Here is a 23,802-nt window from a genome sequence, read left to right on the forward strand (position 1 = left end):
ACAATTAAAATTTAACAAATAAAAAATGTAAAATAAAGTGAAAAAAATATAACCTGCGATGGCCGGGAATCGAACCCGGATCAACTGCTTGGAAGGCAACTATGCTGACCATTACACCACCATCGCAGTTGATATATTCTTCTCAGAAAAAGCAGTAGTAGTGAGTGCAGAGAGAATATCACACAAAGAACAGATCATCGATATACAGTTCATTGTCCATGATTGATGTTATTGTCAAAAGCATAACTAATTGAAGTGCTACAATAATTATTACATTTGTCGATTTTCGTAAACAATTTATGATACTTTTTGACATGGATTATTAGATTATTAGATTATTGTGTTTAGTACATTAGATTTCAATTCTGAATTAAAGGATTGACCGGTGTCGTGCGCTGGAGTGCACGAAAGGTAAACAAGATTGTGGTTATGTTGATAAAAAAAAATTTCATAAGATATGACATATAAAGAACATATTTATTGTGCGAAGATTTTATTACACTTAAATTTATGTTAGATTTGATATTTGCTTGAGTATTTGTACTTGATTTGAAATTCTAAATTAAAATCTGAAAATTAATTCTCTAACGAATGATGAAATACTTAATAATTATTTTGTATATATGTATTAATTCAATCTTTCATTAAATATCTATGTATTGATGAACATATATGAAAGAATATTTTGTATTATATATTATCAAAATTGTAAATGTTATATTAAGATTTGTTAGTTGGGTATTATTTCGTTTTATAGTAAGTTCAGAGCATCAATCATGTAATTTTTCCCTAGGAGCGGAAACGTGAAAAGTGAAAATTTTATGTGAATTCGACGAATAGAATTGTCGAATTCACATAAAAGTTTTCATGCTGGGCATGATTGATGCCCAGCAACTAAAAAACAAAAATGCGTCAAAATGTGACTCTAAATCGAACGGTCAAGAAGGAAAAGATCGTATAAAAAATTTTACCATGATTGAACAGTATGAACGTTATAAACGTACAATAATATGAACGTGCAATAATATGTACGTACTTTATTTTCTGTTATACATTATTTTTATTAAATTAAAGACAAATAGGCAAATTTACGAAATGACTATTTGGAGTACAAAGATTGATTTATATTGTATATTGAGAGATTATATTTTTTAGTTGAACGTATATGTTTTTCTATTTACGTGTAGTACGATAAAATTTTACATTAAAAGTATATTTATATGTTATAAAAGTTGAAGAATACATTATATTTATTATATTTTATTAGGAACATTTAAAATTTTTTATGATTCTGGACAAATCAGTGGTAATTGAGAGCTAGAAAAATATTGCATCGCGATTTGGCTTAAATGCAGATTTATATCCCGTAGTGAAAGATTGTATTGCTCAGGTAAATAAACATGTATGTATTTTTTCCAAAGACACGTAATAGTGCAAAAAATTATATTTAAAGCAGTATATTTATATTTTCTAGGAATAAAAAGATGGATTCTTTATCTTTTTATAAATGATAAAAAGTGAATTTTGTGGTATTGTAAAGTTTACCCTTTAATTTTTTACAGATTATAGTATGATTGCAGACAAACCACAGATAACTGAGTATTACTAAAATGCAGAATCATGATTTGACTTGCGGTTGCTAATTTATATCGTGTAGGTATGGATTGCACTTCTCGCAATCAGTTAAAAGAACATGTGTAAGTAATTTTCTCTACATATGTGTAATTTGATTAAAATTTTATTTAAAAAATAGCATAATTCTATTTTATATATATAGAAATCCCAGAAAATATTATATTTTTTATATTTTTTTAAACATAATAAAAAATTTTATTATTGTAAAAGTTATTGTCTTATATTTTACAGATCATCATGTGATCTAGAACGAACCAAAGGTATCACTCCGGGTATCAGTGATTTAGAACAAGCCAAAGTGTGCTATCGAGATGTATTATTACAATTTGACTCGTTACATATTTATATAAGGTAATGAAAAATTACATTTTTTAAATAAATAACATGAATATATACGTTTTCATATTTGCTTATTTGAATCAAAATCAATATTAAAAACAGTACATTTATATTTTATACAAATAAAAACAATATTGCGTTTGTATTTTTTTTAAGTATATGAAAAACAATAGGTTCAATAAAGATACAATAAAGATACAATAGATTCAAATTAGGTACAATAAAGAAGAAACTTTACAAATTCTAAAGATTATATTTTAATTTTTTACAGATAGCTGTGTAAATAATTCAGGATAATTCGAAGATAATTAAATATTATTGAGACATGAGATATGGCTAAGCGATTTGACTAGGGACTGCTAATTTATATTGGATTACAAGCAATTAAGTTTCCCAGACAGATAAGTTGCAATTTTTTTCTACTAATACATATAATATGTTGAAATATATATCATAATTTGATAAAATTTTAAAAACAATTTGAGTATTATGCGCAAGCCATTTTAATGATAAATTTACTTAAAATAAATGTATATGTATTTGATACAATTATTCAAATTTTAGAATCTAAAATTTTATAATAGATAACCTAATAGATAACTTATAATTTACAATTAGCAATCTTTTTATATATAAATTTTTAATTTTTCATATCATTAAACACTTAGATTAATAAACATAGAAGAGCATTTTTATTGCTGGAATTCATATATTTATATTTTATTGCTATTATTTTAACAATACACGATTCAATGAAAGTAAATATTGTGCATGATTTGTTTAATGTTATGTATACGCTAATTAATCACTCGATCATGAAATAAAATTTACTTGGAGAGTGTTCGCTTTATTTGGAATAATTGCTCGAAATTTTCGAAAGTCAGGCCTTTAAACTTAGCAAACGCAATGCAACACTGCGTGGGTACGCGCGCCAACTTCATTTCGCATTGCTTTGTGACGCGTATAAGTCGATGTGTATTATTCGCGGCTTTTTTGCTAGTCCAGAATGATTATTGTATGCAATTAAATAGCAGGGAAGTGCGAGGAAATGCGTGAATATCGAATAAGATTTCAGGCAATACTGGCAGTGCGTTTATCATAAAGATGCAGTTTGATCTGATTCAATGTACATTGGAGATTTCAGAGATGCATCGAAAACGTCGCTCCGCTTCGAAACGGTAAATATTACGATAGTCATATTTATTGTCTTATTTGCTTATTCTGAATGTATCAGAAGCGTCGGAAATGTTGAATTATTGAACAATGTTACAAATTGTTTAATATGATGTGATTAAATAATTGCTCGTTCATGAAATATTATTTATCTAGAAGGTGTTTGTTTTATTCGCTATATTGCCTGTAGAGGGTGTTTAGCTTCATTGGGAATAATTGTCCAAAAATTTTGAAAGTTAGTCATGTAAACGTAGCAAACACAGTGCAGCACTGTGTGGGTACGCGCGTCAACTTCACTTCATATTTTGCGATGTGTACAAGTCAATGTGTATTATTCGCGGCTTTTTTGCTAGTCCAGAGTGATTATTGTATGCAATTAAATAGCAGAAGTGCGAGGAAATGCTCGTGAGTATCGAATAAGATTTCAGGCAATACTGGCAGTGCGTTTATCGTATAGATGCAGCTTGATCTGATTCAATGTGCATTGGGGACTTCAGAGATGTATCGAAAACGTCGCTCCGCTTCGAAACGGTAAATATTACGATAGTCATATTTATTGTCTTATTTGCTTATTCTGAATGTATCGGAAGCGTCGGAAATGTTGAATTATTGAACAATATTATGAATTGTTTAATGTGATGTGATTAGATAATTGCTTGTTCATAAAATATTATTTATTTAGAAGGTGTTTTATTCACTTTATTCGCTATATTGCCTGTAGAGGGTGTTTAGCATTGGGAATAATTGTTCAAAATTTTTGAAAGTCAGTCATGTAAACATAGTAAACATAGTAAACACAGTGTGGTACGCACTGTGGGTACGCGCGTCAACTTCACTTCGTATTGTTTTGCGATGCGTACAAGTCGATGCGTATAATTCCTGACTTTTTTGCTTGTAAAAAATGGATATTGTACAGAAATAAGTAGAGAAGTGTGCGGAAATGATCGTGACAATCGAATAATTGCGTTTATCGTACAGATGCAACTCGATATGATTGCGCATTTGTGAATTCAGTTATACATCGAAAATGCCGATCAGATTGTTGCGCAGCTTCGGGACGGTAAATATGACAACAGTAATCATATGTTTTGTTTCATTTATTCGTTCTGAATGTATCAAAAAGGTCGGAAATGTAGAATTGTTGAATAATACAATTTATTTAATGTGATGTGTCCGATAATTATTTGCGTATTCGCGAAATTTCGAGCTATTAAACATATGAAGTGCGCATGCGCTGCCATTAATTTTGCTGTGTTATATTATTCGAAATCAGAGTAGAATTTGGATGCCTGGGCTTGTGTAGAATAATAACAGGTGGCTATTCGGAATAGCCACAGGACATTTTTTGATATCTTAAATTTTTTTGCATAGATTGTACGTGAGGTAAAACTTTTGAACGAAAATGGAGACAATGGAGAAAGATATCTTCGAAGCTCTATGTAATGCTATGGACAATTCTAATAATTATACAATTGGTGAGTGAATTATTGCATTCGCTTATCTCTGATTATTTATTTACTTTCAGCAATATGATATTAATCAATATCATAGTATTATATTAGTGGCGTTACGTTGCATACGGTTTATAATAAATAATTTTACTGCAAATTTTGAATTGCATTGTAATCAATAATAAAAAATAAAAAATATAACATATTGATAATCTGTTTGTTTATCTGTTTTACTGATTTGTTTTGAAGCGTATTGAGAATTTTGGTAACTCTTATTTGTGATAGATAAAAAAGTACAGTATAATTGATAAAATATAATTAAAACTTCATAATTACACATATACACTTATTTGCACTGTCAATAAACAATATTCTCATTTAGTGCATATTCATAATCACAAATTGTTACTTTATATATTTTTAGAAATAAAAAGAAAGAAATTTTATTGTAAAAGTTATTTTTTTATTTTTTACAGATTGTGATTTGAAGAGGGACAAGCTAAAAATAAATGTGTGTCATCAAGATGCGCGATGATGATCAGGCTGATTAACATCAGTAACGAGATATTGCATTTTAGTTAAACAAAAATGTATGTATTTTCTTCTATATATGTAACAACTAAAATTTATTGAAAGCAACACATTTATATTTTATAGAAGTTGAAGAAAATGTTATATTCTTTGCATTGTTTCAGAAATAAACGAAAAGAAATTTCATTATTATAAAGGTTTTCTTTTACAATTTTTTTACAGATAATTATGTGATTTGGGGCAAGCCAAAAGAGCTGTGTTATTGAGATGCATGACTGCAGTCTTTAGTTAAACAGATGCAATAAAAAAGCAAGTGTAACATTCAAGATTGGAGGAAGATTGGATTCACGGAAATGTCAGTAAAATTTATGGTGAAAAAAGCACCGACGATTAAAGATAATCGACGAAGGCAGATGTTGCGGTTTTCCAGTCGCTGCGTCGGTGAGTCATGATATAAAAACTTATGTTTATATGAAATGGATGCAATTTACAATAAATGAAACAAATATTATTATTAATGCTTGTTGCAAATTAAGGTTATTTACCTGGTATTTGAATAACATAATTTTATTGTAGGAATAAATTATTAAATTAAGTTGTACACATTTTACATATTTTATATTTTGATATTAGTTCTTTTATTAATGATTTGAACCATATGGTTCTTCAAGTTATAATTAACATATATATAATAATTTTAAATCGTTTTCATAATATATTTGAAAATAGCAAAATAGATTCCAAATTATTTTTTGTAAAAGCAAAAATGTAAAAATTTATCAAATTTCTTATAAAAATATTCATAAAAAATGAATAAATATTGACAAAGAAAGTGGATATTAGTACACTAATTAAAAGTATAACACATCTTATATTATTTTTAGAAATATATATCAAAATTTTTCTCTGCACATATTAGTTCTTAGTTTTATTTATTGCAAATTGCTTGATTTTTGTTACACAAATATGTATATTAAATTGTGGTTTTCATTGATTTGATTGAAAACATATTTTGCAATATTCAAACGCATGCAGAAAGCATATTATTTTTGCCGCGTAGTAACAACTCTAACGAACAGAAACGTAGATGCAGATAATTTCAGTAGATATCACGTTGATTACACTTGCTTTACGATTAATCATCCGATTTATCTATAAAAGAAATCGAATCGTCGAGAAGAGGCCAAACAAAAATAGATTAGGAAAATCAGCAACCGAAATAATCGTGATATAGTCTCCAAGTTAAACATTAGTAGATATCATGATATTATCATCTTTAATAATGAACTAATGACAGAAAATGAGCCATTTGTAAAAGCTTTCGTAACATGTGCGCGGACTTCGTCGAATTTCACTGATAAAAATTGCATTGATAAAAGAGCTTTAAGATATGCACACCTCTCACTCAAGCTTATCCTTTAATTATGAAAAAGTCTCATTAGAAAAATGCACGGGTTATGCGAATTACGATCGGCTGCGATTACTTTCGATGCGCATTTATCTGCGGATTTGCATATCGCGTGTATATGCTCATACGCAGCAGGGGACGCATGAATACAGGCGCCGTCGGTGCTGAGTGTTTGTACAATGAATTACAAAGCAAGACGATTTCTTTTTGCACTTCCATTCTAATTGCCGCTGTCAAAAATTACGCTTTCTGCATGCGTTCTTAAAATTGCCGGTGGCGGGAATGTTTTATCATGATTTGGTGCTATATATTGATACAGCAAAATATTGCGTATATTTGATAACGGAAAATGTATATAACATTTTCTAACATATAGAATGTCTTTCCTTTGCATACATAATGCAATGCATAGTGCATAATTGCATACATTTTTAATAACATATCATTAATAACAAATTTTCTATTGAATCCGATGATTGCTTTGTGGGAAAATTAAGCAAGTTTTTCAGAAATAATTTTATTAGATTAAAAAATAAATAGTATTGTTTAGAGTTTTTAAAATAGAATTAAAAGATTAATTTTAAATATATTTGACCAAATTAAAAAAACTGATATATTTTTTAATCTAATATTAATTTAGTACTTTCTATAAGTGTAAATTGAAAAGTATTAATGCCTTTAAAAAGAAAGTATCATTGTGTTTACAAACCTGCAGCAATTTAATAACGTCTTCTCTATTTTTTCGTATAAATTTATTTCCCGTCCAAGCGAACGAGATTACTCGGACTTATGGTATAGTACCTTGCATTTCCTCGTTGCTCGCAGGATTGTCTGATAGCTTCGCGTTCTACTTTCGGCAACTTCCCTGGAAGTTCGTTGCCCGTTCCGATCGTTATTTATTCAAGTTTTGTTTGCGCTCTGTCTGAGATCTATTTGCATCCTATACGAGGGCATTGGTAATGATGAGAATTCGTAATAGAAAATATATTTTGATGGATAAATCAGAAAAATAATGGTTCAGCATTAAGATAATTATTATAATTCTTTTTATACTATAATCAAGTTTTTATAATAATATATTATTATAATATTATATTATAATAATAATATATTATTCTGCCAAAATAAGTAAGATTGCGGTATAAATTATCTATGTACAAAGATATTAAATAAATTATAGAATGTCTTACGTAACGTCAGGTCGCTTCACGCTATGCGGAGAGAATATACCTCAGCCATATACTATACAACACAATTCCATTAAATTCTCCACTAATTGTCAATTGGCAAATACAGAGCCATTGTCTAATCTCCTCCTCGGGCTCGTCTTCCCTTGAATGAACTGCGAGAGGACATACTCGGGGCCCTCTTAGCGATCGATCGATCTGCTCTAGTCCAAGCACTTCAAATAGTGTGATCGTGGTATGCGTTCAGGAATGGCAATAACGTTGATAGGATAGTAATATGATTATCACCTGTGCAAGAGCACCGATAGTGGTGCTACACGTATAATTAGAGGCAGGATTGAAGGGGCGGAACGATAGCGTTCAGGCAAGAGGGGTTGGGAGGAGGGTACGCAAGTATAATGCCATGCAAATACAGCTCATCACTTGGTCCGCCAGGAATGGAGTGCATTAATCCGCTAATGCACATGGGTCCCGTAAAATTAGATTCGACCAGATTTAGTTGGAAATGCGATATTTCAGTGTCGACCGAATTCCCAACAACGACTGCCAGCGGAGAACGCGCGGTAGCGTAACGTAGAGCGGCTTCTGTAATGCGACCGGCGTGAAACGTTGTTACTCGTCAGCGAGATTAATGACGATATATCGCATCCTCGATCGATGGCGCGGCGTTGCCCTTAAACCCGTCCGCTCACTAAATCAAAAATGCACACGCGCGCTTGCTCCTCGCCAATGACCGTGCCATATATTAACATTCATTAATATTCATGCGCCGAGTTAGTAGTTATTACCGCGATTCCAAAATGCATGATCATTGATGCATCTAAATATCACTGCGAATTTCCGAGGCAACGATAGACTGCGAGTTCCGCGCTGTTCTAACAGATGGCTGCAGGATGGTGCATTTTGCTGCCACAAATTTTAATTTTGCTAATTTTATAATCATAAAATATATTATTGATATTTATTCGAAATTATATAGTGAAAATACACAGCATAGTGAAGACAGTAATACATTATTAATATCGTGGATGAGATTCTTTTGCAATCTCTATAGAGACACTTTATTTCCCGGTAGTACCAATTCCCGCGGCTTTTAACGATCCGTAAATTCCACGTGCGCGATGCTCGTTCTCCATCAACCGTAGAGCCGATATCGCGATTTTGATGTTTCTCCCCTGTCGCGTTTAGAATCCACCTGGCCGCCCTCACTGGCCACGAATTCGCTCTCTCCCTTCTTCGTGCAGCTCCTCGTCCGACCGTGGGATTACTCGCGTCCAATTAAATTTAACGAATTTCCACGGGTGCCAACGGCTTTATTGGTTTCATTAATTACGCATGCATCGCTCTCTACGGCGCGGCTTCTCCGAAACGCAAGCACGTTCGGTCGGTGCGTATTTTGCAGGCTACAGTCGTCTACTGTCACTTCTGCAACACGCGAATCACGTTTATGTACGACAATGTAGTGTCTGATAATGGGAACAAATCATCTAATGAGATCGATTTATATACAGGATTATGTATTCATTAAGCTTGAAAGACATCTAATTAAGATTAATTCATTGATAATTTGACGTTGGCTATTTTAGTTCAAACTTTGAAAGACATTAATTTTTTTTGTGACACGTTTATTTGACATTGCATTTAATTCTGACACAAATAGCAAGATTGTTAATGTACGAATTACGAGTGAAAATGGGTATTAAACGTGCAATAATTTTGACTAAATTACTATAAATTTTATTGTATTCTATTAGTCGAATATACAACCGTGCTGTAAATAACACAAGCTTCAGTCATAAAGGGAACGTTTCTATCTCTGTTATTCCACGCATTTCGTCTGCGGTACATCGTAATGAGGTGACTTGTACATATATGTGCTCACGCACAATCACAATCGATTTACCTTATTACGATATCTGCATACGTTCTATAAATATTAAACCGAAATAGGAGTGCGATGCACGGGATAGGGCGATTGAAGCTTGCAGCGAATATGCCCCGCGGGAATCGCGAGCGTGGGAGGAATCCAACGTGCCGCTATTCCGGATTTAGTAATTAAATATTTTCCGGCTCGATTCGACAGCACCGTCGATTTACTACTTTGACGGAATATCGATGCGACACGACCACGTCATTGGCCGGAAAGCGTTTGATTCGCAATCACGGCAACCTAGGTTTGTTTAAAAAAGTTCGCAGATCGAAATAACCGGTCATGAAACGGTATGAGAGAAAAAAAAAATAGAGTGACGACCAGGACGTATCTAAAATACCGTAACGATATTTTATTTTTTTCTCATTTTACTCGACTATGTGAAATATTTTTTAAATGCGACGAAAAAATTCAACTATAGGCAATATTTTTTTCTCGTTCACACATTGAAATATTTTTTTTGCGCTTAAAAGAGCAATAAATTTATTTGAGTTTATGTTTTCTTTTAATGCATCTTTACACATAGATTTGCGCATAGTTCTTATTAAAATATAATAACTTTCAATTTTTAAAATAAAAATATATAATTGCAAATTGTATACATGTCGAAAGGCAATATACAGTGCGACAATGCGAGAAAATGATATTTTCTTGTGTGCTAATTTTCAACTACTGTCAGCAAGTACAAAACGAGCGGCAAATATGCGAGATCCTGGTGTACTAGAGTCTATCGACACAAATATGCTAATGATCTCGTGGCGGGTTAGTTATGCTAATTTCTCTATGATTCATCAGGGCAAACATATGCTGTCTTGCATTTTATTCTGACCACCTGCGAAGGGCTAATTGTCGATGAATTATTAATTTACGAATGACCCGCATGTTGTACGGTGTACCTACGCTTTAATGAGGCCGCGTCTTTCAAGCACGTGCAAAACTTTTTTTTTATAATTTTTTCATTAAATTGCACACATTTGTAACGTATTTTTTATTATTTGATCATTAATATCGAGTAGAACAAAGCACATTGCTGCACGTTGCTAATTTGTTACAATTAATATTTTACATAAAACTCTTTGAATAAATTTAATTATCAAAAAATGTATTTGTACAATTAATATCGAATTGAAATCTAATTTAAAATTATTGATAATTTTTATAATTATGTATTAAGTGACCCACGTTTCTCGTAATTAATTTTATAATTCTCAGTTTTATATGCAACATAATTGATAATCTCAGGACGCGTCCATGTACATATACATACATGGATATAATATTAGCTCATGCATAATTCGAATGCAGGTAACAATAGACATTGGTACGCACGTGACACGCGCCGATGAATACATATCGAGTAAAGCGGATGTACGGGAGCGAACTCGCCAGTTGTTGTGTCGCGTAAATCTTTGGAGGAAGCGCGTTTCCCACCCCCGGGGATGGAGCACCACGCGCCCTTATCCCTCTTTTCCGCGAGAATGCTAATTAACAATTGCCAATTCGCAGGCGACGCGCGACGAAATCGTAAAACGGTACGTTACCGCGGCTTAACAAGGCGTGAAGGGTGAATTAGACGGTGACGTCACGAGTTACCGAAAACGCATTTCGTTGACGTTGTTCGCGCGATCGACAGCGATGCGCGGAAAAGGAGACGAAGAGAAAGAGAGAGAGGAGAGGAGGCAGCGGATCTCCCTGCAGGCTCGTAAACTGGCGCAATGGCCCCGAGAAGAGGGGCTCCGTCGGGGCCAAAAAGCGGACGGAGGTCGTCAATGTTGATGATGCGTGGATCACGATGTACTGACGGTTCCATCATAGCCTGCCGTGGGTCTCTCTGCGTACCTCTCTTCTTTCTCCCCCTTCTGCTCTTTTCGATCCTATGGGAAAATATACCGCCTCCGTGTAGCCTATTCCATTTGCTTTATTGAAATAACGCCGAGGGCCCAACCGCTTCCGTCGCCGGCGCGTCCCATCGCGACTACAACGGCAAAGGCCGGATTTTATCGTGACAATTTTCGAAGATTTACTTTTGACGATCGTCCGAGGTCTTTGAAAGGTCTTGTAGACACGAGATGCTTGAATTTATGATATATAACATATTCCAAATAATCATTTTCAAAGATATAAAGGAGATACTGCGTTTTTTTATTATAATTGTGGTAACAAGAGAAAATAAAGTTTGCAGAACAAAATTAAGTTTGCAACACATAAAAAAAATTTAACTGAAAGGACATTGTATATACGTTTGATTCTTTAAATTGTTTACTATTATAATTTCTTCATTTTAACTAATTTTAGCTTAATCGTGAATTATTCAAATATATCATTCGTTCAAAATTATTCATGAAATCAAGGATAGTATTACATATTTGCGGAAGACTTACGTGATACGCGGGGATCAGATGAAACTTGTGCTGACTACAAAACAAACTGTGTAACTATTACCATATGTTACCTTCTGCTTAGCATATTCTTAGTAGAACGACGACGGGTTTCGCTGCATTCCGATTAAGTCCAGCGTAATTATAATGAACCTTGAGTTCAACGGTTATTGTGTACTTTCATATCGTAGGAAATACAGCTGCCAGTCGCGTTACTATATTTTCAGAAGCGATGATACTAGAAAAACCGGAGTTGTCTTCTCTGCAAAATCATCGCAAAACTGGTTCTGTCGTTAATAAACGAGGCATCAAACTGCAAACATAAAATTAAAATAATTAAAAAAAAAAAAAATAAACTACAATATATTAGTCAGCAGCTTTTAACATAGAAAAATTTTTATTTAACTCGAACTATAAATCTCTATTGCACTAACAGATTGCAGAATCAATAATCGTGTTTCTTTTTATCAAATAATAAAGGAACATGGCATCTTTTTTATGCCATAACATTAGCAACATTTTTAATAATGCGTTCACAATGTGAGCAAATTAGTAATAAAGATTTCTTTTGAATCTTTTGGGAAAAAGCTTTTGCGAAAAATAGGAACGGAGCAATCGATCCGATCGGCGCGTGATTGTTTATAGGGTGGCGAGAAGTGACTATCGTCGACTCGTCTTTCTCGCCCTCGCCGCATCCGAGTGTCGTCACATATTGACGCCTCCACTTTATTCAATTGCTCATCCTACACAAGACCCTGACAACACTTTGGCCCGGGGCTCAAACACGTTTTTTCGCTTTTGCTCATTTCCGGGCCGAATGCTCGGCATCCTGCGCGATTCCGGACCGGCAAAAGCGCAGTGTCTCGTCTACACGACGGCGACAACGGGCTATTTAGTTCTCGATCACCCCCGGGAGCGAAAACGTTCGAAAAAAAGCAGAATAGATGGACGGGAAAGAGAGAAAGAGCGGTGAGAGGGAGAAAGAAAGTAGATCGATCTACGGAGGGAGGGTCCGCGCCAGCGTGGAGCGGTAATTTTTTCCTCATCAGGCAATGCTCTGGGAATTTCATTGGTAATTAAAAGTCACCAGCCTGTGTGATTGGAATTAATGGTCAAATGGTCAATCTGCCCAGCGGGAAAAAAAAACTCAGCTGTAAAATCGCCTCTGCTCGCCCCAGACTCGATTTGTACTTGATGGCACGTAGCAACGCGTGAGTGTTCCGCGACACTTCGGGCTATGTTGTTTTATTATTTCAAGCCCTTTGCATTTTTAGTGATTTATATAAAAAAAGCCGGGAATTCGTGCCGATACTTCACACGGTGATTTGGTATTATGCTCCGGGATGTTATTTGCATCGGTCGATACAATCCTTTGTCGCGGTTGATGTTTGTCCGCTGTTATTTCATTATTCTATTACCTGCAGATTGAAGTCCTTTACGGACGATTATTAAATTACAATAGCAATGTACCGAAACGATTTATAATGCGAAATTCAATAAAAGATGTTTCAAAGGTAATTGAATCTCATAATGCTGTAAATGCTTCTATCTAATTCTTTAGATTAATAATAATTTTCTTAAATAAACACGTCCTTATTACTTAAAAAACGGACCCTCGAGAACTCTCGTACAGCGATTATTGTAAAGTACCGTTGTCGGCAACGATAAAAGGCTTTCGACGCGCCTATTCGTCTACACGAGAGCCTCGGTGCACGAGGGAAATTCTTTCGCAACGCTTCTCCAAACCCTTGACATTTTCTCGCGGTGGCTCGCATGGTGGTTGTACGAGGGGTCGCTCCGCCGTCTATCTGTCATTACGGGAGATTTGTGCTCGTCCGAACTGAAGTTCGACCTTCTGCGCCGCGTTACGATTATGGAGCTCTCTTTCTCTCTCTACCCCTCATCTCTGCCCCTCGCTTTTCGCGTCCGAACCGAGCGAGGGGTGGCGTAATCGTTGGCGGGCGTATATAACAATCCCGAAGGCATAACCCGATGGTAGGTACGGAGGCATAAACGCTTTGCGAGGCGAGGCCCGGAAATGGTGAAAGTAAAGTAGAGACGATATCGAGGAAACTAGAAAGACGCGCGATCGCGGTGGTCGTAAGTGCCGCTCGGCGAACGCTCGGAACCATATGGAATTGTTTATGAACCATGCAGTTTTATTCTCTTTTCTCCCGCTCCCTGATACTTTTGGTCGCTCTATCTGCGTCGCTTTTCCGGAATTCCGTTGGTGCGTGACGGACGGCTTGACTTGGAGGATAGGATATTTATTCCACGTTAAATGGAAGACTTTCCAGTCGTATAAGCATTACGTTTATTGACGATGAGTGTTAGCTCTATTTTATATATACAGAGTGTCTTAGACTAATTCCGTATCATTTGTTAATAACAAATTCCTGAAGTTATTTAGAAAGAAAAATCTTTATAGCAAAATATCAAAGCTATAATAATTTTTAAATAGATATGTGTTTAAAGTTGATCAAGTTAAATGTGAATTGTTTTATTTTAAGATTATTTTAATATCATCAATTTATTTTATTTTAATATCATTAAGAAATTTTATTTAAAAATAATTAAAGTATACAAGGTATTTCAGACTAATCATATCATCCATTAACAGATTTCTAACGTTATATGATAAGGATATAAAAATCAATATGCGATTTGCCTAAGTGCATGAATTTTTGACAAATTGATTGATCAACTTTAGACATTTACCATTTAAAAACTATTGTATTTTGACATTTTGGTATAAAGATTTTTTCCTCTTCAAATAACCTCAGAAATCTGCTATTAACGAATGATATAGTTGATCTGTAAGTATAAATAGAGAAAAAAATTTAATATTAAAATTGATTTTATTTTAAAAGAAATTTAATTTAACATTTAATTATCAATTATTTTGTTTTGATAATTAGGATATTATGATAAAAGCAATGTGCAAATTTTCCATGTGTTAATATTTATGCAAAAGCATGAAGCGTGATGTGAATCATTTCGAATCTTATTACCATAATTTCGAATACGAAATTTTCTGCCAGAACGATCGGAAAACGCACGACGGTAGCACGATCTGACAGAGATCTCCGGCGGCGTGGAACTTAGTTATAATTTATGAGGGTTTATAACGACTTTGAAGGATGGGCGGCGGCGCCGTAACGAGGTCACTCGACATAATTATATTTGGAAGGGATTTTCCTTCTCTGGTGGAATGGGATGCCAGAAGACGAGAGAAAAGTGGGTAACTCACTTTTCCCGTCGGGATAAAGTGAGTTCGACTTCGAGAGGGAAGTATGCGCGTAATATTGATGGACAGTGACTCCGCTGTTATCGGTCCGACCGGGTAGTTTATCATCCGGGAACGAGCGCATTACGCCTCGATTAATCTTCGATATTTATATTAGGTCTTCATTAAATAAAATATTCTATCGACGCGACAGGAGATGTGTGTGTGTGTGTGTAAGAGAGTGCTACTCGATGTTGCTCTTTTTCGATAAAGTTCATCGTCGAGCAAGGAAGAAGGGGAAACTTTCCATTATCGAATCTGTCATGTTTTCCTAAACTTAGATTTATGTCGTGTTTCTTCGTAATACGGTTTTACTGTAATGAATATTTTATAAATTTTTTACGTTCGCGAAAAATGTATTATTTTGCGTTGGCAAGTAAATCAAATGTAATGGTTATTATAAATGATAAAAGGTGTTGAAATTATCACATAAGCATTAAGAAAATATTTGTAAGAAATAGAGATTTCTTACAAATATATTCATAATAAATTCATATTATTATAATTTACAATTATTTAAAAGAAAAATTTGTTTTTCCACGATTCTATTCAACGTTGCATATCTAAGTTAATCTCGTATCCCGTTATATTTCTTAACGTATTTCTCGTCTGCACGCGATATCGATTCTTTTTCCCGACGGAAATTTCAAGTATGCCATTTCGGAGCACTATGCGCGATAAAATCTGTCGGAACGAAGAAAACGGCAGCCACCCACTCGTACGGAACTTTATTCCGTCGGTCCGCGAGGACGGGGAGCGGGACGCGATAAGCGTTATCAATAAAGTACACATACGCGAAAGTTGGACTCTTGTGAGTCGCGGACGCGTCCCAATTTCCGCGACGGCGACGTCGGTCGTCGCGCTGCTTTTTCGAAAAATGCTTACCGGATTCTGGAAGGCGAATGTATATCCCATTGATATGCAAACTAAGTCTTAGATCGTAAAGTTGGCGTAATATCGCGGGGTCTTTGCGATCTTCTTGTCTCCTTGCTGCCTCGCCCCTCGTTTTTCGTTCAACATCTACGTGGCTACCGGGATCGTTCGGCGCAATTTTATCCCGCATTATCTTGAACGATACGCCAGTTTAAACTTTAACTTGGTCATAATCACGACGTAAAGACGAAATACAAATGCGTTCCTCGAGGCGGCTGTTCGTCGCGCCGGAAAACCGATATGCCGCCGTCGGGGATTGGGAAAGAGTGAGAAAGAGAGCGCATTTTATACGACAGACTTCTCGCGAATCGTTAACGAGGGTACTTAAAGTCAACCTCTGCGTGCGCACTAAATAGGGCTTCAGGTTTTACTCTGTATTTTCGATGAACGTTCAAACGCTATCATTTGGTTTTCATCTCGCGTTGACATTAAACTGTTGAGGGTCTTTACTTTGGAGAAATAAATATATGGAGTTAGGCAGTTATCTTTACTGCTAAATGGATTTTATGCTACCATAAATATAATCATTGCAAAATTTTAAATTGCTATAAAAGCATCTTTTTTAATAATATTTAATAAAAATGTAATTTTCTGTATTTCGGATATTCTAAATAAGTAGTCATTATTAATTAATTGTAAGATAATTTGATTTGGACTCTCTTTAGAAAATTTCTTTGTACCAAATTGTGAAATATGTATTCTTACTTTTTTTGAGTCTTTTCTTGAGTTTTTTTAAATTGCTTTTATTTAATACTCAACATTTTATTGATAATGTAATAAGTAAATATAAATTTTTCCTTAAAAAAATTTATCCATTTTTTCTAAATTTTTTGTTTGATTTGTAGAAATCACATTTATGTTTTTTTTTTAATATAAAATTTAATATCAGAGAACAAACTTATATTTTCTAAATTTCTTGCACAATTTATATTTTTCCAAATTTTTAATGTCTCATATTTTTTATATTTATATCCAATCGCACAATGCACACAAAAATAACAAAACTTTTTAAAATCAACTCTACAAGGAAATTCTGGCGCTTGTAATTTCCAAGACTAAATTAACTGATACGAGATGATTGCGCGTAAGAACGGTCGTCTCAGCTGTGACGCGGAGATAATGTTAACAACGATTGTAATAAGGCAGGTTTTACCGTTCGGCGAGACAGAGTTATTTTTTCGTTCAACGAGACAAGCTGTCTATGCGCGCGCGTATATTCCATTTGCTTCCGCGTTATTTATTTATCCACTCGAGTTAATGCACGCGCGATCTCGCGTTGCGCTGTTACAACAATATTGAAGTGCATGATAAATACGGGCGTTGTAAACCGCATGATAAAATGGACGGGATTGCTGAGGTGTCTGTACACTGCGTGTTTCAGGATCTTCTTAAAGTAGTCGAGTTTATTTAAGAATATGACTATCTCTCTTCACCATTAGTTTAGCTTGTTATCAATGCAGCATGTACAGACTGCACATTATTGATAGAATAGGCGCTGCGGTGAGTGAAATGCATAATTTTACTCTTTCAGTTCAACGTTATGCAATATATCGCACGTAACTTCCACTAATTCTTCGAGTAAAGTAATTTCAGTTTCACTCGCTGTGAATAAGCCGAGTTTAGAATTTAATTAACCACTTGTGATGCGCTTTATATCAAATAATAATATTATGCAAACACAAACACAGAAATGTGCTTCAAAAAAGGCGAAAATGGGTTTCCTAACAACTCGAGCGTGAAAAAAAGGTGCATTAACGAAAAAAAGTGGATTTGTATATTTAAATTAGTATTGAAAGAGCGATGCTATCAGTAGTAAATTGAGAAACGCAACGTGTCCAACAAAAGGTGCACAAAAGGCGCTCCATATTCTTCAGACGAGATTTCTTTCTATAGCAGTTACCATTGTATACCATTCTCACCATTCCCATGCAAATGAACGATCGTGCCGGTGCGACGCGATATCTCGGTGTTTCTACCTGCGAGAAAACGTTGGCGAAACCGCGCGAACGATCCACGGCCGCAATCGCGTGACCCCTGACCCCGGGGAAAAGAGTCGAGTCAGGCAGCTCTAGCGCGACTAGTCTCGGAAATTGGGGTGGCAGCATAGCCACCCGTTCGCTCGCGAATTTATTCGCCATCGAACACGGTCTAAAAGGCGAGGAGAGAAAAAAATGCAGGCAAACCGTGGCTGCAACAGCGCCGAGAAAGAGGCGGAGGAGATGGAAGAGAGAAGCTGCTTTGCATATCGACGAATTTACGAGCCGGTCGAACCCGTCGTGTCACTCGCTCGGAGGGAAGTTCCAACCCCCGAACCGTGGTTTATGATATCGACGAAAAGTCTTTCTCTTTCTCTCTCTCTCTCTCTTTTTCTCTCTCTCTCTCTCTCTCTCTCTCTCTCTCTCCGTCCTCTTTCCTTTTCTAACTCAACACTTCCTCTCCGTCACACGGCCAATCAGCTTCCTCGTTGCGGTTGTTCCTCTTTGTTCTCCCTTTCTCTCTTCCTCCCTCTGCTTTCTGTCCCTTCCAGGTTTCATATCGACGAATTTATCGCCGGCACCGCTCGGTCCATTGTAACGAAGATTGTTTACGATATTGACTCTTCCTTTTATGTTAATCCCATGTCCGAATGGTTCTGGTCGACGCGACGCGACGCGAACGAGCGCGTATTTTGCATTCGGACGCGCACCCGCCGGAACGAGGATGTAACAATGTCGTGCGAACGTGTGCGTCGGGTCGGCCGCGGCTTCTACGAGGGGGGGGGGGGGGGGGAACGACTAGCTATCGACGAATTTACGAGGAAACGGACGGACCCCGAAACTCACGGCGCGCTCGGTAACGTTATGTCATCGCTATGCTAATTGTGAGCAATTAGCATAGGAAGTGTCGGTAAACTAGCGCGACGCCGCCGTGACGCACGACGAGCAAGGGCGAGAGAAGCGATATTTGTCGTGACATCGACCACAATTAGGTTCTATGCTGCGAAAAGGCTTCTTTCTCCTCTTTCTGCCATTATCCCCTTTCTCTTTGTCGCCTCGTGAGTAATGGCGAGCACCGAGAGCGATACGTTGCGTGCGAAGAAAAAAACAACAACAGATAACACGACCGTGTTGGCCACATATCTTCCGCGATGTAACGTTGAGTGTCTCGTCAGTAATGTACGAGCTGCAAAAAAAAGGATTCAACACCTGGTAGTGCGATTTAAGAAATCTTTCGATCGCGCGTTGCGTTAAATTATCATTTCTTTCTAGGGACATGATTGTGCACTATGCAAAAGAAGGGTTCATCGGTTTGAAAAGCCGAGATAAAAAATTAGTCGTACAATCATTATTTCGGGAACACAAATATCTAACCAACGGCTTTGTACCCTGGCTAGTCAAATATTTTTAGTCCCATCTCAGATTATGGGTGTTTTTAGTTGTAATATATTTTTTATCGTAACATATTTTTTCGTTGCTTGTACAACGATTTACATTTCGCTATGATTTGTCAAAATACTCAATAGCTACAACAATGACGTGTCTCTTTTCGCACGACGCCGTATTTTACGCCAGATTGCTCGGAATACTGCGGTGAATCGCTATCTTCGGGGCGCGATGTCTTTGTGCTACTGCAATCAGAAACAAGATCGACGCTCGTCAGGAGGATTTGGGGTCGACGCCATTAGACGGGTTTCTCTCTCACCCCCGCCATTCGCGTAATTGGCAGGGATAATTAGCATGGCAAGTGGCGCGATAGCACGTCACATTCAGTCGTGCGCGCATTCTGTGCCTCCGTCTCTCTTGTCGCGGGGGCGTATGCACGAAATCAGGCATTCGTATGTAAACTTTCAACGTTCCGTCTCGACCCTTAAGCTCTTTCTATTCCGTCGATGGACTCGCGCACGTTTAGCAGTGTTGACCAACCAGTGGATGATAACAAATACGGTGAATTCGTAATAGTGATTAGTTAATGGAGATAATGCGCAGAACCGAAGCATTTTTCGCTTTTCCAATCTTCGAAATTTAAAGAATATTGTTACATTCGAAAGAATTGATTAAAAAACTCTAAATAAAAAAGCAAAATAAGATTAAAATTTAATTATAATAAACTTTCAGACATTCAAAATGAATTATTATTTTACATACTTTTAATTATTTGATTTGATTCAATGATATATATTTTTAAATGTCTTTTATACTTTTTCCGCGAACTTTGCTACAAAATTATTTCTATTTAACTTTCTTTCACATCGACTCTTTCATTATTTCCCACCAGTCTCTTCGTTTTTCGAAGGGAAGTTGTACACCACTGGCGCGGTAGATCGCAGTATCCCCGATGAGGGACGTTTCGAGTGGTTTATGGGGTATATAGATGCGCGGACCGCACGACGGAGCAACATAGATTGCACCGCAGAATATAGATGGGAGAATAACTCCTCTCCGGGAAAAGTGGCGAGAGAGACGATGGTCGGCCGCGAGAAAGAGGGGACTGTGATTCGACACGGCCCATTCCTGGTCTGCGGGTGCGTTTAGTTAAGTCATTCGCGGGGATTATGAATCCGTCACGGGTCGTGATCCCGACGTTCGTCGTCGTCGTCGTCGTCGTCGTCGTCGTCGTGTCAATGTAACGCGGCGTCTTTTTGCCGCGACGAAAACAAAGGATGTCGGTGCATTGCGAATTGACGCACCGGCTCGGAAGATAATCGTCAGTTGATGAGCGATTTAAATGGCATCTCATTACGAAACTCGTCTTTAGGTACCTACGGCTTTCTGCGAATAATTAAAAGTCTCAGAGCAATCTTATGTCGGGGACTTGGGAAGCGTCGATGCAATGCCTTGGAAATTCATTCGACGCAATTGCGTGTGACGCGATCTACTGCGTTTTCTTCCTCATTTCTTACGCTCTCGGCTTAAATGTAGTGAACAGAAAGACGTATAGATTTGTTATTTTTATTCTGGAGACGCAGGAAATTATTTTCATTAACTGAAAATTATTTCATGTTAATTTAAATTGATATATACTTGAAATGTAAATATAATTGATGGACAATTATTGATGAAAGATATTAGAAATTATTATATCGAGAATGAATGACATTATTTTATGATAATTATTCTACACATCGCTTGGCGTCACATAATTTACGGCGTTTCATTGCGAGTAAGAAGTGCAGTGTAATTAACGTCGCGCTTGTGCTACAGACAATAAACTTCTCCCTCGTGATATTTGCTTTTATGACTGCGTATTATTTTCGCGAATGTGTTTCCGACTTTTTCAGCGATGCCGCTCGTCACGTAATTTAACCCGGGCGCGAGCGCGGAATACATCTCCCGTTCTGACACCCTGCAAAATTAAAAATTAAAATTTCATCGTTTACAAGAGCTGCAAGTACTCTCGCCGTTTTTTGCAACGTGGAACCATGGTGTTGGTTACACGTCACGAAGAATTAAGGGGAAACAAAAATATTACACGAAGTGTTGCCCAAGAATATTACGACGAGAATTACATCGCGAAGTGCGCTAAATAAACACGCGGCTTCTCGGTTTCTCTTTAAAAAAACTTGCTTTAACATATGATATTTGTCAACATCATTGCATATAAATTGCAAGTAAATTTTTATTGATAATACATTGTGCGCGAAAAATATATTTTCGTAACAATATTATATACTTCACGCAATATTTTATTTTTTTTTTTTATTTTTTAGCGTTTATGATTTTTTAGCGAAATGGAATTTATTCTTTCAGTGGCACAGTCGCTATTCATGGCACCGACGACTTGTAATTTTTGAAAAATGTCAAAATTGAAAAATCGCGGCCGAAGATCAATGGTAACGATTGTAGATACGACATTCGCGCGCTGAATTGCGCGCGGACAACGGTTTTCGAAACGAGATCGGCGCCGCGCGGACTCGTCCATGAATAAGCGACAAAGTGTAACTGAAAAATGAAATCTGTGTATAAAAGCGGCTCACCGATGCCATATCCGAGCCCGCGTGCTCGCGCTCGGGCTTGCCTTGATGGACGCTCCGGTTACACGCGGTACACTTAACGCGGGAAGCACCGGCCGGGAATAGCAGGCGTTTCACCGGCGAAACGCGCCGGTATGCGGCAGCATGCGCGTTACATTGACTGATTGAGTGGCATTGAATTGAATCGAGGGTGGATGCTGCCGCGGGGTTGCGGGGGTCGCGAAGGGGGAAGACTGGCAAATGCCTGCCGGTTGCAGTATTGCATCGTGCTGCGCGCGACCGAATCGCGCGCGTCACTCACTCTAGCGCGCGTACGCACGCTCTCGCCCTTTCTTTTTTTTTTTTTTGACGCGTGTGTGCAAACGCGCACGAGGGCCCCGAACGCAATTACACCTGAGTAATAGCGCGCACGAGTGAGGGAGATAGGAAGATAGTATGCGAGAGGAGACTCGTGGTTACAACGGCCGGTCGTGCCGCGCTCCCGATTTGCGCGTAACTCGCGCTATATGCGGGGTTGCACTTTAACACGCCGGATTTACACGCGTTCGTGATGCCGTAGAGTGAGCTGTAAAAACTTTATGAGATTATTAAACGCGCGAAATTGCTTTGGATTTTCCGTACGTATTTATTTATGCACGTAGAAAGTTATGTAAATTGAAATAATATACGCGGCAAATGTGATGCATTGGTTTGTGCGTAGAAATGATATTTACCATTTCGGTAATTGTAATTTTAAATTGCAACGTACAAATATTTAGAAATTTAAAAGAAGACCAAAATCTTTAAAGGTACCAAGGGGAATGACAAATATGCTTACATGTGATACTAGTAGATAAAAACATAAAAGTTATTTTTAATATATCTAATTTCATATAACTTTTACAATTGAAACTAATTAAAATTGTAATACATTACTCGAAATAGGTATTAAATAGTGCATGACGTTGTAATTTACTACGTGATTTACGTGATACATCACCTTTAAGGGTCCATCGCCCGCGCTATGTAGATAGCATCAACGGCGACAGTAGAGAGAGAGAGAGAGAGAGAGAGAGAGAGAGAGTGAGATAGGTGTGCGTCCCTGCATATGCACATACCGTTCACGAACGATGCGAGGGAGCCTGCAGCGGGAGCCTTCCAATCCATCTGTAAACTGTCCACTTTGATGGCACGACAATCACACCCCGTTGTAACGAAGCATCGCGGCTGGCATTGTCTCGTTTGCGAGGAAATTGTAGTACCTGACCGGTCGAATTTATCCCGACCGCGTCGGTACGCTTTCGTCGGGCGCTTGCGAAAATAAAGATCACTCGGCGTTGATTGCACCATCGCGAAGTAATCGAGGCGCGCCTTCCCCCGTCCGCGAGGCACCGCCCCGTCCATTTTTTTTCCCCAGTTTTCCATTTACTTTGCCGTCTGCAGGACGGTCCGGTTACGTTCGATCGACCCCGATAAGCCGCGAAAATAAAATACCGTGAATCGCTCGATTCGCACAAATAACGCTCTCGCGCACGATTCGCGAATAAATCCCGGCGCATTGTTATCGATATTTCCGGCAATTAGGGCGATTTGAAAACACAATTGAAACGCGTTCGTAGGCA

The 23,802-nt window shown here is 37.0% G+C and overlaps 1 protein-coding gene, 1 long non-coding RNA gene and 1 other non-coding gene across 3 annotated transcripts in view; 1 reads left to right on the forward strand and 2 right to left on the reverse strand.

Annotated features, from left to right (window-relative positions):
* Positions 1-54: 54 nt before the first annotated feature.
* Positions 55-126, reverse strand: TRNAG-UCC (transfer RNA glycine (anticodon UCC)). Its single transcript has one exon. It is a non-coding gene; the product is annotated as a tRNA-Gly (tRNA).
* A 708-nt stretch (positions 127-834) lies between these two features.
* Positions 835-23,802, forward strand: part of LOC105672143 (uncharacterized) — a 354,839-nt gene continuing 331,871 nt past the window's right edge. Inside the window, exons 1-8 of the mRNA XM_067353333.1 lie at positions 835-1,028; positions 1,268-1,390; positions 1,563-1,697; positions 1,867-1,986; positions 2,246-4,207; positions 4,519-4,622; positions 5,075-5,188; positions 5,352-5,570. The gene's annotated coding sequence lies outside the window, so the exon portion shown is untranslated. The remainder of the gene's footprint in view (positions 1,029-1,267; positions 1,391-1,562; positions 1,698-1,866; positions 1,987-2,245; positions 4,208-4,518; positions 4,623-5,074; positions 5,189-5,351; positions 5,571-23,802) is intronic.
* On the reverse strand, positions 5,582-12,480 carry LOC105672243 (uncharacterized). The gene is made up of 3 exons (XR_001100777.2): positions 12,107-12,480; positions 7,728-9,149; positions 5,582-7,477 (listed from the first exon to the last, which is right to left on the reverse strand). It is a non-coding gene; the product is annotated as an uncharacterized lncRNA (long non-coding RNA).

The sequence above is a fragment of the Linepithema humile genome, chromosome 4, assembly GCF_040581485.1.
Source record: "Linepithema humile isolate Giens D197 chromosome 4, Lhum_UNIL_v1.0, whole genome shotgun sequence".
NCBI classification, from domain to species: Eukaryota; Metazoa; Arthropoda; class Insecta; order Hymenoptera; family Formicidae; genus Linepithema; species Linepithema humile.